We start from the raw sequence: 16062 nt of genomic DNA on the forward strand, positions 1-16062 counted from the left end.
AAGCGAACCTACTGTGCTGCCAGTCCTATGAAAGTGCAGCACATACAATTAAGCACAGTACATGATACTTGATAATGATAATAAATGAGTATGTTACCCGCATATGTATTTACTATGTTATACTTTTGTCATTATTTTAGAGTGTACTCTTTCTACTTATAAAAAAAAAAAAAAAAAAAAAGGTTGCTGTAAAAGAGTATGCCATGTTATGCTGGCAGCAGCCTCATATATCTCCCGTTTACCTTGTCTCTCTTTTTTTTTTTAATATATTTTATTGATTTTCTACAGAGAGGAAGAGAGATGGATAGAGAGCCAGAAACATCAATGAGAGAGAATCATCGATCAGCTGCCTCCTGCACCACCCTACTGGGGATGTGCCCGCAACCAAGGTATATGCCCTTGACCGGAATCGAACCCGGGACCTTTCAGTCTGCAGGCTGACGCTCTATCCACTGAGCCAAACTGGTCTTGGCTACCTTGTCTCTTGATCGCATCACTTTCTCTTATACTTTATTTAATTTTGTGGTGCTTTGTTCATCATGGCCCCTAAGCCTACAAAATCCACTACTAATGTTGCCAGTGAGAGGCCACATCCAGTGACTGACCTGGAAACAAAATTAAAAGTTATTAAGGACTGCCCTAGCTGGTTTAGTTAAGTGGATAGAGCATCAGCCTGCGGACTGAAGGGTCCCAGGTTCAATTCCGGTCAAGGGCACAAGCCTGGGTTGCAGGCTCGATCCCCAGTGGGGTGCATGCTGGAGGGAGCCAATCAATGATTCCTTGTCATCACTGATGTTTCTATCTCTCTCTTTCTCCCCTTCCTCTCTGAAATCAATATATATTTAAGTGATTTAAAAAGGACTAAGAAAGTAGGAAGTCAGTGATGGTTATTGCTTGCCTGTCAGACATGTCCCATTCCACCACAGGTACGATCTTGAAGAACGAGCATAAAGTGATGAAAGCTGTTAAAAGATCTGTTTCATTGAAGGCAACAAAACTAACAAAAATTCATATCAGACATGGAGAAACTTCTAATGACCTGGATTGGAGAGCAGACACAGAAGCAGCTCCCTCTCAGCACTATGAAGATCAAGGCCAAAGCAGAAAGTTTGTTTGTTATGTTGAAAGAAAAGGCTGGACACAACTACAATGCTGCACTTACCAGCTCTGGGTGATTTAAACAATTCGAGCATCGTTAGGCATTGCATAACGTGGAAGTGAGTGGGAGTCTGGGAGTGTTGATGTGAAGGAAGACAGCTAAGGAATTTTTGGAAAGGTCTGGTAAGCTGATGTGGAAGAAAATATCTCGCTAGAGATAATATTCAATATGGGTGAAAACTATTCTGGAAACAGATGCCTAAGAAGATTTTCATCCATAAGGAGGCCAGTCAATCCAGATCCTGAGGCATTTAAGGGCAGGATATTAGTCTTGCTTGAGGGCAATGTTGCAGGCTATAAACTGAAACCTTTTGTGATCTGGCACAATGAGAATCCCAGGGCCTTCCCACATATCAATAAGCACACACTGCCAGTGTCCTACAGGAGGAATAAAAAGTCATGGCTGGCCCTAGCTGGTTTGGCTCAGTGGATAGAGCATCAGACTGCAGACCAAAGGGTCCCAGGTTCAATTCCAGTATAGGTTTCAGGCTCTTCCTCAGGTGAGGATTTAAAAAAATAAAAAGCTTCTCTTCCAAGAGGCCCTCCAGAATTGCTCTGCCAGAGAAATTGGAAACTAACATACCTTTCAAGATTTTCTTATTGTTGATAATGCTTCTAAACATTCTCCTTTTATTGGTAATCTTCATGCCAATACCTGTGTTTCTTCTTACAAGCATCGCTTTCTTTGACTTTACCAATGAATCAAGGAGTTATACAAGCTTTTCACTCAGATGCCTGAGTAGAACCTTTGTCCAGGCTTTGCTGTAACTGAGAAAACAGAGATGCAGTTCTGAAAGGAATACAACATCAATGACCGCACCAAACACCTTTCATGATGTTGTCATCGAGAAGTTTATGATGGCATCTAGAACACTCGAGAGGTTCATCCATGACTTCAAAGGATTTTCCAAGGATGAGGAGGTTGCAAAACGCTATGAGGCTGTGGTTAAGATGGCAAACAACTTCCATCTTCCATCTGGGTGCTGATGAGGGTGGCATTGAGGAGCAACTAGACGTGACTCCTGAGGAACTAACTGCTAAGGAGTTGTTGGAAATGGAACAGGAACACACAGCTGAAAAAGAAGCAAGAGAAAGGAAAACTGGAGAAGAAAAATAAGAAAATTCACAGCGAAGGGTTTAACAGAAGCTTTTGAAGACCTCTACAACCACCTTAAAGAGATTGAAAACATAGACACCACCCCACACCCGCCCCCCAAACACTGAAAGGTTTTCATTAATAGAGAGGAATATTCATGGTGCCAACAAGCAAATCTGTGATGGAAAAAAAAAGAAGAAGAAGAAGAAGAAGAAGAAGAAGCAGCAGCAGCAGCAAACCAAGCAAAGCACCATGGGCGCTGTCCTGAAAGCACCTCTTCAGGAAGAGCCTCGGGAAGCCCTCCCGGCGGTCCTCCAGGAGACAGCCCCGTCAGCAGAGGAGACACAGCTCCCTGCCTGCTGTTGGCCCTGAAGATGCAGACAGAAGACAGTGCTGGCGATGATCCAGACCCTGGGTAGGCCTAACCTCATGCATCTGTGTCTTTTCTCTTAACAAGAGAGCTTAAAGAGTGAAAAGGTAAAAAACAGAATAAAAGCTTATAGAATAGGAATACAGAGAAAGAAAATATCTTTGTGCAGCTGTACAATAATGTCTTTTTGTCTTAAGCTAACCAGTTCTTGCAAAGAGTTGAAAAGCTTTTAAAAATTAACAGGTTTATGAGTGAAGAAAGACATTTGTTATAAATTTAGTGGAGGCTAAGTGTACAGTGCTTATCAAGTCTACAGCAGCATACAGTCATGTCCCAGGCCTTCACATTCACTCACAGCTCACTCACTGCCTGGCTCACTCAGTGACTCAGTCCTGTAAGCTCCCTTTCTGTTAAGTGCCCTATACAGGTGCACCGTTTTTTATCTTTTAAACCATATTTTACTGTACCTTTTCTGTCTTTATCTGTTTAGATGCACAAATACTTACCATTGTGTTATAACTGCCTACAGTAATTGCCTGCAGTGTTCAGTACAGTTCCATGCTGTACAGGTTTTGCGACGAGGAGCAATATACCAAATAGCCTGGGTGTAGTGTCCCACGTGGGCTGCCAATTTGTAGTGAACCCCTTTCCACATCTCGCCTGGTTCAGGGTTCAGGTTCAGGGTTCAGGCTTCACGCAAATGAAAGAGACTAGAAAATATTAATTTGGAAATATTGGGGGCCAGGCCAGAGCCCAACTCAAGGGGAAGGACTCTGCCTTGCTCTGGCCTTGCTAATCCTTTTTTTAAGACTTTGGGATCCACCCATAGCTCTAGGCAGGCAATTCCAATAATAGCTAATCAGCAAGAATTTACATAAGATTAAAAGGTGGAGGTTGCTTTAGCTACCATTGTCTCAACTAGGCAGTGGGTGGATGGCTCTGACCTTTCAGAGCATCAAGGTTGACCAGCCTTCCGGGTTCCTTGTCCACACCTCTCTGCTAGTGATGGCAATAGGCGGCTTCCAACACCTGAGTGTCTGTGTAAGTGCACTCGGCTAAGTTCACACAATGATGAAACTGCCTAAGATGCATTTCCCAGAATGTATCATCCTCATTAAGTGATGCATGACTATACACATACTTCAAAAAATGGCTGAATAAACTATAATTCATCCAGACAATGGAGTACAGTATAGCTGTAAAAAAAAAATGATGAAGATTTCTGTGAACTGATATGGTGTGCTTACTAGGATTTATTGTTAAGTGAAAAAAAGCAAAATGTAAATGAATATAAATAGGGTGCTATCCTTTGTAGAAAAAGAAATAAGAAGCTAAACATTTATCTGCTCAATAGTTTAAGAAGTAGAGGTAGGAAAACTAGAAACAAGACAGAAACAAGGAGTGAGAGGGAATAGGTTGGAAAAGATGGGGAGATGAATGGGTGGGGGCAAGAGAGTGACTTTTCTGAGTGAGCCTTTTCATGGAGTCCTGACTTGAAAACCATACTAGTCATTCTCTCAGTCAAAATGTATAGATAAATAAAGTCAACTAGGATGGGAAAAGGAATCCACTCAGGGTCCAATCAGCAGGCAGAAATTACACGGTGATTTGAACAATGGAATTTAATATAAACTATAACATAGGAATAACTATAAAGGTTAAAGAGAACTCTAAAGAATACTCTAGGGCAGAAAGAGAGAATGCCTGAGAATGAAGAAACTTGGAACAGGCTTCTTGCCAGGAATGACATTCAGCCTCATTGAAGGGGAGGTGGTGGGTAGAGACAGTCAGTGAATGCTAAAAATCAATGGGTTGCCTCAGCCGGAGCTGCCCCACATTCCCCAGACTAGCAGGAAATGCCCTCTGTGGCACAGGCAGGCTGAAGGCTGGCAGAAAGGACTACCAGCCAGAGCCAGCAAGCCAAAAGCACTCCCCTGGGGTACAAGTAGATAGGCCTGCAGACAGACACACAAAAGGAAGAATTAGGACCTTGGAAGCCTGCCCCCCAGCAGAGCAGCAAGAGGCCTCAAGTGTATGATACCATGTTGGGAGGGCCACAGTGAGTTGGACACTGGGGCCAGGGCTGTGAGCTCATTAAGGGACTAGATGGTCTGGACAAGCAGCTAAGGCAGAGCAGCACCAGGGTTTCCCACACTCTACCGGCAGCCTTATGGTGAGAGGGAGGACATAGACAGCAGCACTCCAAAATCAAGAAGAGAAGGCCGCCTCTCCTAAAGTCTCTCCTAAAGGGCCCTTCACTGGCAAATCATACATCATGCTTGCTACAGAGAAGAAATGATTAAAGGTTCCAGTCCTAGCCCTAGCCGGTTTGGCTCAGTGGATAGAGCGCCAGCCTGTGCTCGAAAAGGTCCCAGGTTCGGTTCCAGTCAAGGGCACATCCGGTACCTCAATTGTAGGCTCCTCCCTGACCCAGTGCCCGTCAGAGTTCATGCAGGAGGCAACCAATCAATGGGAAAGTTAAGTGCACTCAGCAAATCCTCCGGTGAACAAAACAAAAGATTCCAGCTCTGTTATTGCAAAGTAGACAATGGACAATAAAGGGTTGATTTGAATTTGGAGATAAAGGGCAATAAGTTGATAACCAGCAGAGAAAACAAACACACGTATAAACCTAACTACCGTGTTTCCCCGAAAATAAAACATCCTCTGAAAATAAGGCCCACTTACAGGTTTCCTTCTGAGTAAAATATAAGGCATCCCCCAAAAAATAAGGCCCCCCAGGCTCTGTTCCAGAATGAAAATTAATTTACCGTAAACTGGTCGCTAGGGTGCATGGAAATTAATGACTACATTGAAAATAGAATGGAGAGAAATCAGAATGGAAACTTTGTGAAACCTAAACTGCAAGAAGTTGTGACTTGGTTGAAGAATTCATGGGAGAAAATCACTGATAGTTGCATTGCAAATGCACTGCAAGCAGGCTACCTTGACAAGAAGTACTCATTTAAAGACAGTGCTATTGCTAAACATGAGAGATTTGGTCCACTGATTCTGAAAGAAATGGAGTCACAGGAAATTCACCAGGAAATTCAGGAATTGGATTGTTATGATGATGTTCCAGAAGATGATGACATGATTGTCATTGAATAAATGAGTAAATTCTTGATACTGTAGGATTCGCAGTTTGTCTGGTTTGTGTCGACAACTATCGTACTACCGTACCGTACACAGGTAATAAATTTCCTTTATTTTCATTTAACAATAAATGTGTACCGTATTCTTCTTCATGAAAAAATAAGACATCCCCTGAAAATAAGACCTAGTGCATCTTTGGGAGCAAAAATTATTATAAGACACTGTCTTATTTTGGGGGAAACAGGGTATGTAAGAGCTAATGAATAGCAACGACACAAAGGGAATGAGAAAAAGGAGCTAACTAACCTCAGTTACTTTGAAAAACAGTATTTCACTATATACACTGAAACTATAGATAAGACTAACCATACACAAACATACTTATAGGGATATGGCAATTCCCTTTCTGTAAATTCTAGTATTGAGCAATGACTCTAAGAGATTATAGTTACAGCTGTCAGAGCCAGTTTTATCATTGTCTGAGAGAGGAGCCACAAATAAAGAGTTAGTTTAGAATAAGTCTTGTAAGTGGTCTATTGGAATTAGAGGTATCACTATGAGGCAATGATTTGTATTACATTTACAGAAAGATAGATGTACCAATTGATATAGATGTATGCGTATACTCACATATATTTCTAGCTCTTTCCACTGAAAGAAACTAGAAGCAATGATGCTCCAGTAGTGATATGAGCACCTGGGTCCATGATCTTGGTTTCTGGACACCATTGTCCATCCAAAGGAGCCAGGCTCCTTGGTGCAATGGCTCCTGCCATCGCTGGCTGGGGAAAGTACAAGGTGAGTCTGAGACATCTTGTGGTGCCAGAAAGTAAGTGCTTTAAAACAAAATGATGGCAACATGTCAAAAGGACACTAGAGCCAATGGAAGAGGCTCTTTGGGGCAAATAGAGGACAGTTTGAACAAATAATGATGGTAACCAATTATAACCTACAGGATATAATAAGAATCCATGAGTTTATACCGATAAATAAGTAATTGAATACATAAGTAAATTGGGAAGAAAAGAAAGCTCTTTCTTGCAGTAAAACTTGAGTAAATGTAGAATTAAAGATGTAAAAAGAACATCACATTTCCAACTACTATAGTAAAATTATTTCAGAAAAGAATTATCGATGAATAATAAAAATTAGTGGCCAAAGTATTATGAGAAACAGGATACTTGCATAGCCTCAAAGTAGATCCCCCTACAAAATGCTTATGAATTAAAAAGGAAAAATTGTTCATTTATAGTGGGGAAATCTAGCAGATGATCAAAGTTAACATCACCAGTGATGGGACATGTCAGCATCATTTGCCTCTTGGAATGATGTGCTGATCAAAAGATAACCTTTAGAGTATTTTTATTGAAAATTAACAACCTTACCCTAGCCGATTTGGCTCAGTAGAGTGTCGGCCTATGGACCATAGCGACCTACGTTGATTCGGTTAGGGGTACATACACAGGCTCCTCCCTGGCCCAGGCCCTGATCAAGGCACATGCATAAAGCAACCAATCAATGTGTTTTTTCACATAAATGTTTCTCTCTGTCTTTCCCTAAAAATCAATGGAAAAATATCCTCAGGTATGGATTAACAAAAAAATAAAATGAACAACCTAAATTGATTTATGAAAAAACATCACACAAACCCAAATGGAGAAAAATTCTGCAAAAAATGACTGGCCAGTAATTTTTTAAAGTGTTAAGGTTATGAAAGTTAAAGAAAGGCTGAGCAACTCTTTTACAATAAAGGGACTAAGATGAATCAAGGCAAGCACTTAGGGTGCAAAATTTGAAGAGGCAGTTGCTCTGAGGGTCATGCAAGCATAGAGCTGACCCTGAAAGATACCAAGGAGACATGACAATGAAATGCAACATTTCACTCAGTTTTGATCCTGGACATTAGTGGAAAAACTAGTGACGTTTGAATAAGGTCTATAGACTATACAATAGAATTGTATCGAGGTTAGTTTCCTGATTTTAGTCATTGTACTGTAACTATCTAAGATTAATATTCAAGGAATCTGGATATGCAGGAATTTTCATACTGTTTGTGCAACTTTTTAAAGTTTAAAATTAATTTGAAATGAAAAAGCTTAAAAGGTTTTAATTTAAAAAATATTAAAGACAACCAGTAAGGGTACAGGCCTCTGGTTAAGAACATAGCATAATGTCTTATACAGGAGCATTTATTAAGTCAGGAAATGATCATAAATGGTACAAGCATGGGCTTTGGACCATCCAGATGTAGACTCAACTATGGCCTTGTTATTCACTGGTCGTGTGATGTCATGCTAGTTACCTAATCTTCCTAAGCTAAAGTTTGCTCATGTATACAATGGGTCATCATAATAATACCTACTTTATATGACTATGATTGTCTATACTACTATCTCTATTATTATTATCTACATTCAATAGACAATATTTATAAAGAATTAGTGAAAACTCAACCAGTGGAATTTTCAGTAGTTGTTATTGTGCTGGTTACAATTAGCCATATTAATGACTAGGCTATTCCTTGTGAACAGTTACTATTAAGAGCAAGTAGATACCCCACAATGTTTCTAAACTTCTGATGCATCTCATTGTAAGTAAATCCAATACATGAAATTTTATTTCTTTTTTTAATTTTTATTTTAGAGAGAATAAGGGAGAAGGAGAGAAAGAAACCTCAAAGATGATAATCATTGATTGGCTGCCTCTTGCATGCCCCCTACTGGGGATCAAGCCCAAAACCCGGGCATGTGCCCTTGACCAGAATTGAACCCAGGATCCTTCAATCTGCAGGCTGACGCTCTAGCCACTGAGCCAAACCAGCTAGGGCCAATACATGAAATTTTAAACTTACAAAACAAGTAAGTAATGAGGGATTGTTTTTTTTTCTTGAAACACGATTCTTAGCCCTTTTTTGTAGCAAAGAGTATTTGGTTTACTTTTAATTTTGCAGAAAGAGATGTATGACATAGAGCAATTATTTATGTATTGTCTTAAGCAGACAGAAAGGGCCACCAGTAGGTGACTTAGTCATAGCGAGGATCTGGATCACTAATAAATTTTAAATGTTGGCTCTTTCAGAGGCATAAAGAGAAGCCAAACCCTGCTTTGTCTGTTCTAAGCAGATTTTGAACTGCTTAAATGTGATGACATAGACCAATATTTGAGGTTAAGGATTGCTTGTAGATTCGTGCTTTCTCTTTTAATCCATTTTTGAGATAACTCCAGCATAAATAATGTGCAGGCACAGAAGAGGGTTGAAATGGCTAAAGATATTCTATTCAGTGCTATTTCAGTGCTTAGTCAAACACTAACGTGTCTGATGTTTCTAGTAATACATTTATTTTATGAAAAGGATATAAGATCAAGAGACTTCTGTAGCAACTGTTCCATGTATAAATGAGGGATGCAACTCATCCCAAATAAAATATGCCAATCTGCTGTCTTCCAAATATTTCCAATAATCCTTTAAGTCTAGGAACAAACATTAAATTCCTGAATAAATTCTCTTATCTTTAAAACCGGCTCCAATGTTTTGGAAATCTTAGCTTTTAAATACTAACCAAAAAGAGTTTCCATCCAGTCATTTGGAAACACAACTCAACTTCACGTTAACTTTAACCAAGGCAGAGATGTTGTTTTGTGATCTTTCGCTGACCCCTGATTGATTCCTAAGCACTCTAGTCACACTGAATATTCCAAAACATCTTCGTCTTTGAGTCCTCACCCAAAACTGTTCCACTTCACCCGACAGTGGCTCCTACCTTACGTTGCTAAGATCTAGTATATTTAAAAAGCCATCTAAATTACTGTGCTGATATCTCCACCCTCTTCAGCCCCCATTACTTTTCCAGCATCCGCACAAGTGGTAGCTTTCTTCTTCTTTAAGACTCACCCCTCGCCGGGACCGGTTTGGCTCAGTGGATAGAGCGCTGGCCTGCGGACTGAAAGGTCCCAGGTTCAATTCCGGTCAAGGGCATGTACCTTGGTTGCGGGCATATCCCCAGTGGGGGGGGTGCAAGAGGCAGCTGATCGATGATTCTCTCTCATCAATGTTTCTAACTCTCTGTCCCTCTCAATTCCTCTCTGTGTAAAATCAATAAAATATATTAAAAAAAAAAAAAAAAGACTCACCCCTCTACTCGGGCTCTCAACCTTCATCTTCTAACTTATTTTTTCTGATTGTCTTTCAAAAATACATAGCTCTTCCCTATAATTTCCCTGAATATTTGCTATTCGGTTAGTTCTAACAAACTGAAACTTTCATTTATCCTCTAAACCTGACATTTACCCTCACTTCTTACTGACACAAATCCAAGGACCTGTCTTCACTCTCTGACACTTGGGACTTGGGTGAACACACCAGGCTCAGGCCTAACTCTAAACCTTTGCTCGTTATGTGGCCCCACCTGAAATCTTTCCTCTTCTTCATTTAGCTCAGCCCTACCCACCTGTAAAGGTCCAGCTGGAGTCCCTTTTCACCTGTGGAGTCTCAGCAGAACTGCTCTTCTCTGAAATCTTGTAATACTGTCAACAGGACCCTCTGTATCTCAGAAGTGCCCCAAATTGTGCTTCGAGGAACTACATAGTTCCGGCTTCATGCAGTCCTGCCTAGCTGCTCTTTCTTGGCCAATGAGTGAGGATGTGCCCTAGTCATGCTAATTGGACTCTTTCCTTAGAATACGGATGTTGAATAGAGTGTCCAAAAGAGGAAATAGATGGAGCTAAGCCACCCCGGCTGCAGGATCCTGGTGAGCCTGTGTCCCAGTCCCACCTCCTTGACCTTGGGATATACAGGTTCCGGTCTGCCTGGACTCTTCCACATGTTTTCATTTCTGTGACCCATCCTTTTTCTCTTTTCCCCTTAAATTGGCCAAAATAAATGTCTCTCCCTATATCCAATTTATATACTTAAATAGGATTCTCATATTGTCTTTTATGACTGTTTAATATGAGGGGAGGGGAGCTAATTAAGTCTTGTGAACCAATGAGATAGAAAATTTCTTGAGGAAAGAAACTCTGCCATAAGACTTTATAGAACTTATATAAAATTTTTAACAATTCAACTGCGTGATAATAATCATACAAAAATCTTCATCCATAAATAAGAATAAGTAACTGAGAGTATCTTTTTTATTCTATGTTGTAGTTTAGGATCCTTGATTAATTCCATAAACACATCCCAAGTGCCAGCTGTTGACCATGCACTATAGTAGCCATTGGAGTCCTGAATACACAAGATGAAAAAGACAAAAGACAGGGCAGCTTCCTGGCTCCTGTATCTGAAGATCTTTTCAGTTTAACTTGTGTTTTATACAGTATTAGTACCTAGTGTTAATTTGGCACTTTTATTTCTGAAGTATTTTCAAATATAATACATCATTTGTTGTTTGTATTATATACAGGGTAAGCTGCTGTTGGGTCATGTGACCAATATCAAAACCAGATCTGCAACAAGAAGATAGGTCCCTTGACTTATTACACTGATGTTCCTTCCTTTCCTCTCTACCACATGAGAAACGTTTCCTTTAGGACACAATTAAATATGGGAATTATATTTTATGTAATTCCCACATTACATCCAACTCATAGGTCATTCTTTTCTTGCACAAGATAAAGACAATTTCTGAGTTTTTGCTTGAGGAGATCACAGAAGTATCTGGGACATTTGACTAGCAAATATTTACATAGTGCATGCTACATGCAGTGCATTGGGCTCTCCTGTGATGATACCACTACTCGGGACATACATCGTCCCTGCCCTCACCGGGGTCACGGTCTTGTGGGAGAACAGGTGAGCACCAAATAGTGCTAGGTGCTAGGATGAGGAAACACAGCATATAGTCATGTTCCCAAATGTTTATGTTCACAAAGAATCTGAATTTAATTTCTCAGTCTCCCCAATCATATGTATGTTGATTGAAACTTATCGGCCTTGTTCTTCCCCCTTATTTCAGAGCCAATGGCCCTTCATCTTCACAGCATCTCCTCTCTCCAAATGTTCCACTTTCCTCTCCTTAATTCCATATTTCTAAAGTGGTTTCCAGCATTCTTATGGACCCACGGAGTATTCACACAAATGCTGGTAGACAAATACTGAGAAGTATAAAGTTGTCTCTGTTCTATTATCAATGATCCAGGATAGGACCAAGGGCCAAGAATCAAAGGGTACACCAGAAATTTCTTCCTTAAGAGTGCTTTTTTGGCAAGCAGCATGTCTGAATGTGTCTTTCTGCTGTATTGCTTCTAGGGTCAACGGAAGAATATAAAACTTCTCAACTTTCTTCAAAACATGTACTATGGCATTGACTTAATAAAAGGAATAGCAATAGTAGTTAGTTATAATGCAAAACTAGACTAGGACACATCTGTTGAAAGGGGAGTGATATAAAGGCTGAATTTTACCAGCTTAGAGTTCACATTTGTCAATGGTTAAAATGTACCATTTTATGGATGGTCTTAAAGATGTTACTGTCATTTTTTTAAAAAAGCAATTTGTATAGAGATTTATTCTCATTTATAGTTACTGTTGATGTAGGAAGGTTGGGGCACTGCTGGGATGATTTGAGGGAAGGGGAAGTGAAAATATGAAAAGATTTTATACTCAGTACCTTTCTAAACCAAGGCAGGTGAGAGAAATTTGAAAAACTACAAAATGCAAAATGAGATCAAGCAGTGATTTAAAAGACTATATATTTCTTTGATCATAATACATAACACTTTTTCAGAGAATTTGCTAACATTAATTACTCCTCCCAGCATTTTTATTACATAATAGCAACAGCTGCATTTTGTCCTCATTGGTGAAGATGCATTAAAAGGGAGTTAGAAGATTGCTCAGATATGGACAGGAATTGTAGGCAGAGCTAGTTTCTAAATCTTGCATTTATAGCACATCATCAAGAGCTCCAGCTTTGGGAAAAGACCAACCCAGGTCTATATTCCAGCTCTGTCACTTAATATCTATGTGATCCTAGGCAAGCACTTACTAAGTCCCCATTTCTCCATCTATAAAATGAGAACATGTGCTAGATTGCAAAATGGGTCCAATTGTTTGCCATGTCCTTTATCTAAGGCCTTTTGCTATGCCACTTTCCAGGGCTCTCCCCAGGGATGTAGTGCATAATTCCACACCCTTAGACCTAGCTATGTGACCTGCTTTGACCAATGAGATATTAACACACATGTTGGAAGCAGAAGGTTGAAATGAACTTACACAATTAAGCTTGTACTGAGCTTGCGATCACAATTGCCAAGAGAATATGCTCAGCCCAGTCTATCAGAGGATGCGAGACAAATGGAAGCAGTTAGTTCATTTGTGGATCCTGAACAAGACCTATCTCAACTGGAGCGAGTGCAATGGTGCCCACAATTAATTGATCACAGCAGTTACAGATTTTTTGTTCCTTCTTCACTCCCACTGCTTCACTTGACTAGCCTTAAAATTTTTCTTTTATATAAAATCAGGCAATTTTGTTTCCAATTTTTGTAAAGAACCAAGAAGATGATCCAAGTGATGTTTCTCAGCTGCTCCCAAGCCATCTTATCTAGCCTGAAAGTTCAAAGTGGCTTCTAACTTTGCACTGTATTTCTGTCCATGTGGACAAGGCATATAAAATGCCCTTCACCTAACCAATGGCATGAATAGAAAAGTGACTCTCCACAACTTTGACACCAACATTCTTCCTTTTTCACCTACTTCTCTTATTTATCCAGTGAAATTAACTATTAAAGCCATAGTCTACCCTGAGGGTTGCTGTCTTGCTCAGGAAAGGAGAGCAGGAGATAGAAATAAATAAATAAGCAAACAAACAAACAAATGCACATCCTGGCTGATTTGCTTAATTGACAGAACATCGGCCCATGGACTGAGATGTAACCATCAGTATCTGACTTGTAGGCTCTTCCCCCAGTCAGGTGGGAAGCAACCAAGCAATGTGTGTCTCTCACATGTTTCTCTCTCTCTCTCTATTTCTCCCCCTTTCTTCCACTCTCTCTCTCTAAAATTCAATAGAAAAAAATATCCTCCAGTGAGGATTAAAAAAACAAAACTAACAAACCTTACTCTCTCCTTCCTGGAGCCACTTCCTCTATGTCCTCTTACACTCTCCTGCTCATTTCTTCCAGGTATCAGATATTTCATCCCCTCAGGGCCTTTGTGGTTCCCAGAAGCTGGGCAACAGAGCATGACATTAATTACATTAGCCCAGTGCCACAGTCAGCCCCAATTCTCTTTCTCATCTTGGATCCGGCTCAACTATGCTACCCAACCAAGCAGCGTGAACAATGAGCACCAGGTGAAAATACGGCCCAAATAATTTGCCAGCACTATATAATTCCTAAAATTACTGCCACCTTATAAAAGTTAACAATACAAACTTTCTCCCATTATCAATTCAATCTGTTGCTCCCACAGAAAAATTTCCGTCCAAAATTTTGCCCTACATTATTTCCTTTTACCGACTCAGTTCCAGGCAGGAGAGATGGTATTTGGGCCTTGGGGTACAATCTGGGATCCTTTGTCAGCAGCTGCACCCTAGGCCATCGGCCAGTACAATTGGAGTAGAACCTTAGCACCTTCAAAATTTGATTATTTCAACCCTAAGGCACTCTTTTCCCTCTTTTCTCAAATACCTGGGGTCAACAAAACACATGAGACTATCACAGTATCAGCCTTAATCCCACAAAATCCAGAAGCACAAACAAATTCTCAGTAATTATCTTACTATCAATTTCCATCCAAGCAAAAGACAGCATTTCCCAGAGCACAACACATTATTTTCCAGACGTGTATTGCTACTGCCAGCTACAGACCGTTGTAAAGGTTTGGTGTTATGCAGGTCTGCAAGAGAACAAACAAAAAAAGTGGGGGGGGGGGGGGGGGGGGGAGACCTCTTCCTTCAAATGCCAATAAATTTTTCCAACCATCAGAATTCAGATCCTGGAAAGTCAAGTTCAAGGGAGAGAGAAATCCCACATCAAGACCTGAATCGTGTCACTCCTTGCCAGGATTTGCCTACAAACTAAGTTTATGTACACAATTAAAATGGCAACGTAAAAATAAAATTAAAAAATGAAGGATGTTCTGTTGCACTCATGGCTAACTCTGATCTTGCCAAGGGTAATCAACAGTGAAAAGATAAAACCATCAGTATTTGAATTTAAATGTTAAAATAATAATCAAGCCTATGATCTCCCTCAGGTTCGTTTATAATAAAAATAACTTCTTGATCCTGGAAAACTTATCTGGTTTCTTTCATTCTCTACTTAATGACTGAAGTTATTATTTCCATGGTGGTCTCCAAACCACACTTGGTTTCTATGTAGATTGGCATGTCACCTCCAACAATTTCACCAGCTGCCTTTTCCTCTCAAGGGAATATGATTAAAATATTAATCCAGCTCTGGGTTAGTCTAGCAAAAAAAGAGTTATATAAATCAGCCTCCACAGAGCACAATCTCTGCTCTTCAACGTGTCCTCCCTTTTATGTGTTCTGCCTGTACAGGGAAGTTACAGGGTCTAGCAAAGCAGACATAAAAATTTTATCTCTCTGTCTCTCTGCTGCTTGTTCTGACTTCTCAAACCTGAGCATGGGAAATTGCATGCCTGAGTTCACAATGTCCCTTTCTCAAGGTAGAAGAGAGGAGCTGGAGGACGACCTTGGGTGTCTAAGTTGCCCGACCTTGGCTGCCCGGAGCTGTCTGGCAGCAAAGGCTTTCACAAGCACACAGGCAGACAGGCCCCACTCAGTCAGCTGAGACAGCCTTCTCGGGTGGCGCTAAGTCACCGTTTGTCTGCCGCCTGGAAACTCTCCACAGCTGAAATCCATCACTCAGCAGGCACTGACTGAAACCGCCCCTGGGCCTAGCACTGGGCTAAGTCCTGGCTTTGGGGGAGCTTACAATCTAATTACTATAATTAGAGCCCCACAGAGTGTTCAACTAGGTGACACTAAGTAAGTGTTTAAAGAAAACAATCTCTGTGGGCTGCTGCTAGTTGGAAAACATCTCAGGGCGGTTGCAGGACTTTGAAGGGAAGAGGACCAGAAGGCTGGAGCTTCCTGAGGTGATGACATGTGCTCAGGATGAAAGAGCGGGTGATGAGTGGGGAGCTTACCTGCGGAGCAGGCCCACAGAGGAGGGCGGTGCCGGGTTCCCCTGGGCACCCTGCCAGGGGTGCCAGTTACGAACAGAATGGTTTTGCTCTCAGGTCCAGAAGAAATGTAATCTTTCCTGAAATTGCCTAGCATCTGAATCAGATGATGTGGCCAGTGGAAAGATGGAGCTGACGTCCTTAACTCACTTCGGCTTCCAATAAGGACACGTCACTGAAAGACACGGCTAT

This window comes from Pipistrellus kuhlii, unplaced genomic scaffold (genome assembly GCF_014108245.1).
Source record: "Pipistrellus kuhlii isolate mPipKuh1 unplaced genomic scaffold, mPipKuh1.p scaffold_m20_p_5, whole genome shotgun sequence".
Taxonomy (NCBI): Eukaryota; Metazoa; Chordata; class Mammalia; order Chiroptera; family Vespertilionidae; genus Pipistrellus; species Pipistrellus kuhlii.